Genomic DNA, 8,245 nt, shown 5'->3' with positions numbered 1-8,245 from the left:
GACTCACAGACATAAAGAACAGACATGTGGTTGCCAAAGGGGAAGGGGGGATGGGGAGGGAAGGAAGGGGAGTTTGGGATTAGCATAGGCAAACCATTATACATAGGATGGGAAAACAACAATGTCCTACTGTATAGCACAGGGAACTATATTCGATATCCTGTGACAAACCATAATGGAAAAGAATATATATGTATAACTGAATCACTTTGCTGCGCAGAAGAAATTAACACAACCTTGTAAATCAACTATACTTCAATAAAATTTTTTTAAAATGGACTTTAGATAACCATGCTGTATCAATATTTGCTCATTAGCTGTGATAAATGCACTGTAGTAATAAAGTAAGACGTTAACAATAGAGGAAACTGGGTGTGGGGTACATGAGAACTATCTGTAAGACTCTTGCAACTTTTCTACAAATCTAAAGCTATTCTAAAATTAAAAGTTCATTGAATGTTTAAAAGGAGGATTCCTTAAACAAAAAAGAAAATGGGCAAACTTAAAGAAAAAGACTCTCTACTCAATACTCTGTAATGACCTAGGTGGGAAAAGAATCTAAAAAGGAGTGGATCTGGGGCTTCCCTGGTGGCGCAGTGGTTGGGGGTCCACCTGCCGATGCAGGGGATACGGGTTCGTGCCCTGGTCCGGGAAGATCCCACATGCCGCGGAGTGGCTGGGCCCGTGAGCCATGGCCGCTGAGGCTGCGCGTCCAGAGCCTGTGTTCCGCAACAGGAGAGGCCACAACAGTGAGAGGCCCGCATACCGCAATAATAATAATAATAATAATAATTTTTAAATAAATAAATAAATAAAAAAGAGTGGATCTATGTATATGTATAACTGATTTACTTTGCTGTACAGCAGAAACTAACACAACATTGTAAATCAACTATAAAATTTTTTACTTTTAAAATTTTCCAATAATTTTTTAAAAATTTTTTAATTTAATTTAATTTATTTTTTTATACAGCAGGTTCTTACTAGTCATCAATTTTATACACATCAGTGTATACATGTCAATCACAATCTCCCAATTCATCACACCACCACCACCACCCCCCACTGCTTTCCCCCCTTGGTGTCCACACGTTTGTTCTTTTCATCTGTGTCTCAATTTCTGCCCTGCAAACCGATTCATCTGTACCATTTTTCTAGGTTCCACATATATGCGTTAATATACGATATTTGTTTTTCTCTTTCTGACTTACTTCACTCTGTATGACAGTCTCTAGATCCATCCACATCTCAACAGATGACCCAATTTCGTTCCTTTTTATGGCTGGGTAATTTTTTTTTTAATTTTTAAAAAAACTAAATAAAAGAAAAAGACTAACAAATCTGACTGTACTTGAATGGAGAACTTCAATTTACAAAAAGATACCAGCAAAAGAATAAAAAGACAAGCCAAAGAGTGGAACAAGATATTTGCCACATAGATAACCAATGGAGGATCTGTATCAAGGATATATAAAGAACAACTTTGAGTCCCTAAGAAAAATACAAATTCTCACATAAAAAGATGAGCAGAAGACATGAACAGGCATTTCATGGTAGAGGAAACACAGATGGTCCATAAACATATTGGGTGGGGGGCCGGGAAGGAGTCCAACTTCATTATTAATCAGGGAAATGCAAATTAAAACCACAATAAAATACCACTTCACACCTCCCAGATTAAAAAGTCAGTCAATTCCAGTTTTAGCAAAGACGTGGGGCAATCAGAGCTCCAATCCACTACTGAAGGCAGGGGAAATTGGAACCGCAGTAGAGAACACAGAAAGCTTATGACTACCTAGTGAGGTTTAATGTGCTCAGACTTTACAGCCAACAAATCCACTCCTAGATCGGAGCTCTAGAGAAACTCGTGTCCATGTGCACCAGGAGACAGGCACAAAATGTTCACTCCAAAATTATTTACAACAGCCCCCAAAATAATAATAACCTGGAGGAAAAACAGATATCCATCAATGGCATAATGAATACATAAATAGTGGTATGTTAAGCAAAATGAAATACCACATGGCAGTGAAAAATGAAGGGACTAAAACAACACATGTCCACATGGGTGAATCTCCAAAATATATTGAGTAAAAGAGGCAAGCAACAGAAGAATACATACAGAATAGATTCATTTATTTAATGTCCCAAATACGCAAAATTAGATGATCTAATATCTAGGGATACATACACAGGTGGCAAAACTATAAAGACAAGGAAATGATTCACACAGAGTTTAGGATAATGGTGAACTATGGGGGGAGGAGCATACGGGGGCTTCTGATATACTGATATTATTCTCTTTCTTAATCTAGGTATATGAGTATTCATTGTAATATTAGTATTAGTGTTTAACTGTGTGTGTAATAGTACTTTCTTTTGTGTACTGTATGTGTGCCCATTAGTCAATAATAACTAACTAGCTCAATGAAAGATGTGCTGATGAGCAAGCTCTGTGGACATTTTTTTTCCTTCCTTCCTTCCTTCCTTCCTTTCTCTCTTTCTGTGGACATATTTCTTTTAAATTTCTTTTCTTTCCTTTTATAAATTAATTTATTTATTTTTGGCTGCGTTGGGTCTTTGTTGCTGCGCGCAGGCTTTCTCTAGTTGCGGCGAGCAGGGGCTACTCTTTGTTGCTGTGCGCGGGCTTCTCATTGCCTTGGCTTCTCTTGTTGCGGAGCACCGGCTCTAGGTGTGCGGGCTTCAGTAGTTGTGGCTCGCGGGCTCTAGAGTGCAGGCTCAGTAGTTGTGGTGCACGGGCTTAGTTGCTCCGCGGCATGTGGGATCTTCCCGGCCAGGGCTCGAACCTGTGTGCCCTGCACTGGCAGGCTCTTCTTTTCCACTGCATCCCCAAGGAAGCCCGGTGGACATATCTCTGACGGTTAAGTGTGAGCTGGGAACATTTAGTAGGTAGAATCCCTTTTCCACTTCTCACTAAAGCTGACTCTATTATGCGGTCCACCCAATTTCTCATTTTAAATTTGTGTTTAAAAGTCTTTTCATTTTCGGGCTTCCCCGGTGGCGCAGTGGTTGAGAGTCTGCCTGCCGATGCAGGGGACATGGGTTCGTGCCCCGTTTCGGGAAGATCCCACATGCCGCGGAGCGGCTGGGCCCGTGAGCCATGGCCACTGAGCCTGCGCGTCCGGAGCCTGTGCTCCGCAACGGGAGAGGCCACAACAGTGAGAGGCCCGCGTACTGCAAAAAATATATATAATTAAAAAAAAAAATAAATAAATAAAAAGCCTTTTCATTTTCTGCCGGGTCATTCCAGGTAATTGATGGTCACTGTGGTCTTCTTCCTGAGTGCCCGCTGGACCCTCCCTGTCGTTTCTGAGCACAAGCTTCCTCCTGACGTGGCACAGTCAGATCCGCTCGATTCCATTCCCATTGGGACTGGATTTGCTAACACCTGGACCTCTCTCCAAGTTCCCCGGCCTCTGGCTCAACTTCCCAAATCCAACCTGTTATCCGAGCTGAAGTTCTCCATGCCAACATCTCATCGCCTTCTTTGGGGGAAACTTGCCCACTCACAGCATCCCAGTCTTCCTCTTATTGTTCTGCTGTTTGTGTTCTTTCCATCTCAAGACAAGAAAAATATTCTGCTTAAGGGTCTGTATCCAGACCTAGGATAAAAAGATTCCTTTTTCCCACCTTACCTTCAAATCCAACAAGTTACAGATCAATGTTTTGTCTCCATGTTTTGTCGGTATAGGGTAGTGATTAAGTATTGTAGTTCTGGACTCAAGCTGATCTAAGTTTAAATCTCAGTCCTGCCATTTAACAACTGCATGACCTTATTTAACCACTTGAATCCCCACCTTCTTCGTTTATATAATTGGGATCTTTTTTTTTTTATTCCAGGTACTTTTGTTGTAAACGTCTTTGCCATAGACATCTTTACCACAAGCATTTTGACCATAAACATTTTCATAGCATAACTAATCGGCTGTAAGGCAATTTAAAAGATAAAATAACTGGTTGGCAGTTTGGTTTGACAGTTTGGTTTCAACTCCTTGGCATTGACACAGTATTCTCATTTTTATATTACATAAATCTTAGCTTTCATAATGGTCTATACAGTGACGAGTAGATGTGGCAGTCTTAAAGTAGTGGATGATAACAACTGTGGACGTATATTGACTTGATGGAAAATACAGTGATCAAAGTTACTGAAAGTGTGAAATAAGAGAGTGTAAAGCTAGGTTGCACACTATACTAGAAAAAGATAACATATCACTTTGCAAATTCTTCAATGATTTGAAGGCACAGAGTTGAACCCACATTTCCCATAGAACTTTGGAACGTCTATCAACGGACATGTAACCATATGCCAAGAACAACCAGCAGTACAGAGGCTCTCACAAGGCAACATAAACCTCAGTTACAAATATGTAACCTAGGATTTGGAAATTGATACATCTCTTAACGAATAAAGAAATTTTATGGAAAAAGAAGAAGCGCAATGCTGAACAAGGAGACAAATCAACAAAAGCAAAAATAAAAATGCATAAAATACTATAAACAAATGACTTGGAAGCCGTGTGCTTTGGTACAACCCACGAAATAAAATCAGTTATTTGTGCAGTAGTGCCATGATTATGCACACATTTTAAATCTATTCAAATATTTTGTATTTCATGACAGTCTTTTTAATTTTGTTATGCATTTTTCATGTTTTATTGTGTCCTTTTTTTTTATTTTTATTTTTTTGCGGTACGCGGGCCTCTCACTGTTGTGGCCTCTCCCGTTGCGGAGCACAGGCTCCGGACGCGCAGGCTCAGCGGCCATGGCTCACGGGCCCAGCCGCTCTGCGGCATGTGGGATCTTCCCGGACCGGGGCACAAACCCGTGTCCCCTGCATCGGCAGGCGGACTCTCAACCACTGCGCCACCAGGGAAGCCCAGTCTCTTTAATTTTGTTATTCATTTTTCATGCTTTATTATGTCCTTTTTAATGTCTCTCTTTTATGTTGTTGTTATTTTACTTTTTATGGCAAAATTGCCTGATGGTCAATTAGTTATTCAGCGAAAATGTTTGTGGTGAAAAGGCTTGTGGCAAAGATGCTTACTGTGAAAATACTGGGCACGCTATTTTTTCCTACTTCACTGGGGTATCATGAGCATTAAATTAAATAAAGCACTAAGCAAGTTGTCTGAGGTGTAGCTAGCGCTCAGTAAATGTCGGATATTATTCCTTTGTTTTTTGTCTTAATATTATTGATTTGCTTTGGAAGCTGAGTTCTTTCACCCGTGGTGAAATGATTTCTTGTTAACTTTCCTAGACTCTGAAATAGTCCTTTCTCCAACTTACTTACCCTCCTACCGTCACTTCCCCTGCTTTGGCATCAAAATGAGACTCCAGGAAGTTAAACTAAAATCTCCCCAGGCAGATGGGAAGCCTGTCCATGTCCTTATAAGCTCTTGAGCAGCCAGAACAATCTATACGATTTCTCAGTAATTCCGTACAGTACCACATTCTTCTGCTTGTCTTGAGTGTCTTCCTGATATCTGATTTCAATTCCTTTTACTGAGATCATGCTCATTCATTCTTCGATGAGGATAGGGAATAACTGGCTTTTATCTTTAATTCTATGATAATAGCTGAACACTCTCCGACCCCCTTCTTATCCACACAGAAGAATCTTAATTGGCTTGTCCTTCCTTTCTCTCTTTCTGTCTTTCATACTCATTTCAAAACTTTTTAGGCTATAATATCAATAAAAAAGCCAACATTCAAGAAGCATCGGCATTAAAACATTTAAAACTTACAAAAGCAATAATTTACATAAATAACCTTTCATAAACTTTTAAAATAATCTTTGACAACTGAGGCACGTTTTATCATTCAAACAAAAATCAGAAGGAGAAAAGAAAATACTCTCCAATCTGCTAGCTGAAGTCTGCAACTCTACGTTAGAGCTTTATTCTGTCAGAATAAATCTCTGTTAGAATGCAGATTCCTCCAAAAAGATGTAAACATTCTGAGAGAGATAATGCCTTAGACCTGGGTTTTGCAACCTATGATCCACAGCATACTAGATCTATGGGATGTTAACAGATACGTTTATATCAGAAAAAAAAAAAGTTCCGTGATCAAATAAGGTTGGAAAATGCTGGGTAAATAGCTCGCTGTAGATGACAAGGTTGTGAATGATCTGGCCCCTTCCTGCCTCTCAGATCTCACCTGGTACCACTCTTCTCTCTGGTCTAGGGCACCTGTCTTCCATCTTTCAGACCCAAACATGCAAAAGCTCACTCCAGCCTCAGCACCTCTGCATTTGCTAGTCCCTCTGCCAGGGATGCTCTTCCCAGCTTTTCACATAGCTGGCTTCTTCTGACTATTCATTCAGATCTTGGTTCAAATGTCACATTTGATCATGCCATTAACATTCTTCATAACAATCTTTAACACTATCTGAAATTACAAGTTTTACTTGTGTATTATCTGCTCCACCAATTAAAATGAGAAACCATATCTATCCTATTCATAACTATAGCTCTGGTGCCTAGAAAAACATGCGGCACACTGTGGAAACTCAATAAATATTTGAATGAATGAAGGAACCAACATTAAATAGGTTTTTTCAACACAAGACTTCTCAGGGCCTTTCATGCATGAATCTGTATTGGAACTCTTCAAGCAGGCGACGTAATGTTCAGGCTTTTCCAAACCTAAGTGTTCCCTGGAGCATTGAGTGGAAAATTTTTTTATTGCTTATACTTTTGGAGATACTGCTTTAGGTTTTTTTTTTTTTTTTTTTTTTAAGAGATTGCAAGTTCTAGAAGGAGGAACTTTTTTAGGGGGGTGGCTGCGTTGGGTCTTCGTTGCCACGTGGGCTTTCTTTAGTTGCGGCGAGAGAGGGCTACTCTTCGTTGCGGTGCATTGACTTATTGCGGTGGCTTCTCTTGTTGCAGAGCACTGCTCTAGGCATGCGGGCTTCAGCAGTTGTGGCTCGCGGGCTCTAGAGTGCAGGCTCAGTAGTTGTGGCGCACGGGCTTAGTTGCTCCGCGGCATGTGGGATTTTCCCGGACCAGGGCTCGAACCCGTGTTCCCTGCATTGACAGGCGGATTCTTAACCACTGCACCACCAGGGAAGCCCTGCTTTAGGCTTTATGAATGACTTTATACCTAAATGAATTTTAGATTGTCTGAAAGCTAGTTTAGAGGATTGCAGAGTCAAGATGATCCATGAAAGCTATAAATAGAGAAAAGATGTATAGATAATGGGAGTGGGGATGAAAAAGGTCTCTTGCCCAAGGTTGACCCCCAACATCTAGATCATTAGATGTCTCTTAGGATACGTCTTTGAATTAAGAACTTGCTCAGCCCAGTTGTACCTAGCGCTGGCCTCACTTGCTTCTACTGAAGCTTTATTTATAAACAGAAAGGTTGGGCTTCCCTGGTGGCGCAGTGGTTGAGAGTCCGCTTGCCGATGCAGGGGACACGGGTTCGTGCCCCGGTCCAGGAAGATCCCACATGCCACAGAGCGGTTGGGCCCGTGAGCCATGGCCGCTGAGCCTGTGCGTCCAGAGCCTGTGCTCCGCAACGGGAGAGGCCACAGCAGTGAGAGGCCCGCGTACTGCAAAAAAACAACAAAAAAACAAAACAAAACAGAAAGATTGCCAACCTGAATAAAAACAAAGTTACACACACACACACAACTTCAGTAAATGTTCCAAATTATATCCTATCAGGTAAATTAGAATGTAACTAGCAAGGATGTTATTTTTCAACTAACAAGGATCCTTGTGCCTACAACATTATGGCTGTTAATTATCTGAATGTCTCAGTCATTGCTTTCTTGCTGCATACATGAAGGGCTGAAGTCAAGGCAGAGGGGAAAGTACCAGGGAGATGGTTTTGTCCACATTCTGTCTTCTGGAGAGAAAATATTGAAACGTCCTTGAAAATGTCTTTCTGAATTTCTTGACTGCTTTCATCTGGGCAGCAGACAGATGAACTGGGAGATGAGAAGGGCATGGCGGTGGGGAGGAGTAGAGGAAGCTGTTATCTGGGGGATTAAAATAACACGGTTCAGGGCTTCCCTGGTGGCGCAGTGCTTGAGAGTCCGCCTGCCGATGCAGGAGACGCGGGTTCGTGCCCCGTTTCGGGAGGATCCCACATGCCGCGGAGCGGCTGGGCCCGTGAGCCATGGCCGCTGGGCCTGCGCGTCCGGAGCCTGTGCTCCGCAAATGGGAGAGGCCACGACAGTGAGAGGCCCGCATAACGCAAGAAAAAAAAAAAA

The sequence above is a fragment of the Lipotes vexillifer genome, unplaced genomic scaffold (genome assembly GCF_000442215.2).
Source record: "Lipotes vexillifer unplaced genomic scaffold, Lipotes_vexillifer_v1.1 scaffold349, whole genome shotgun sequence".
NCBI classification, from domain to species: Eukaryota; Metazoa; Chordata; class Mammalia; order Artiodactyla; family Lipotidae; genus Lipotes; species Lipotes vexillifer.
Note: the sequence above shows the minus strand (reverse complement) of the source record.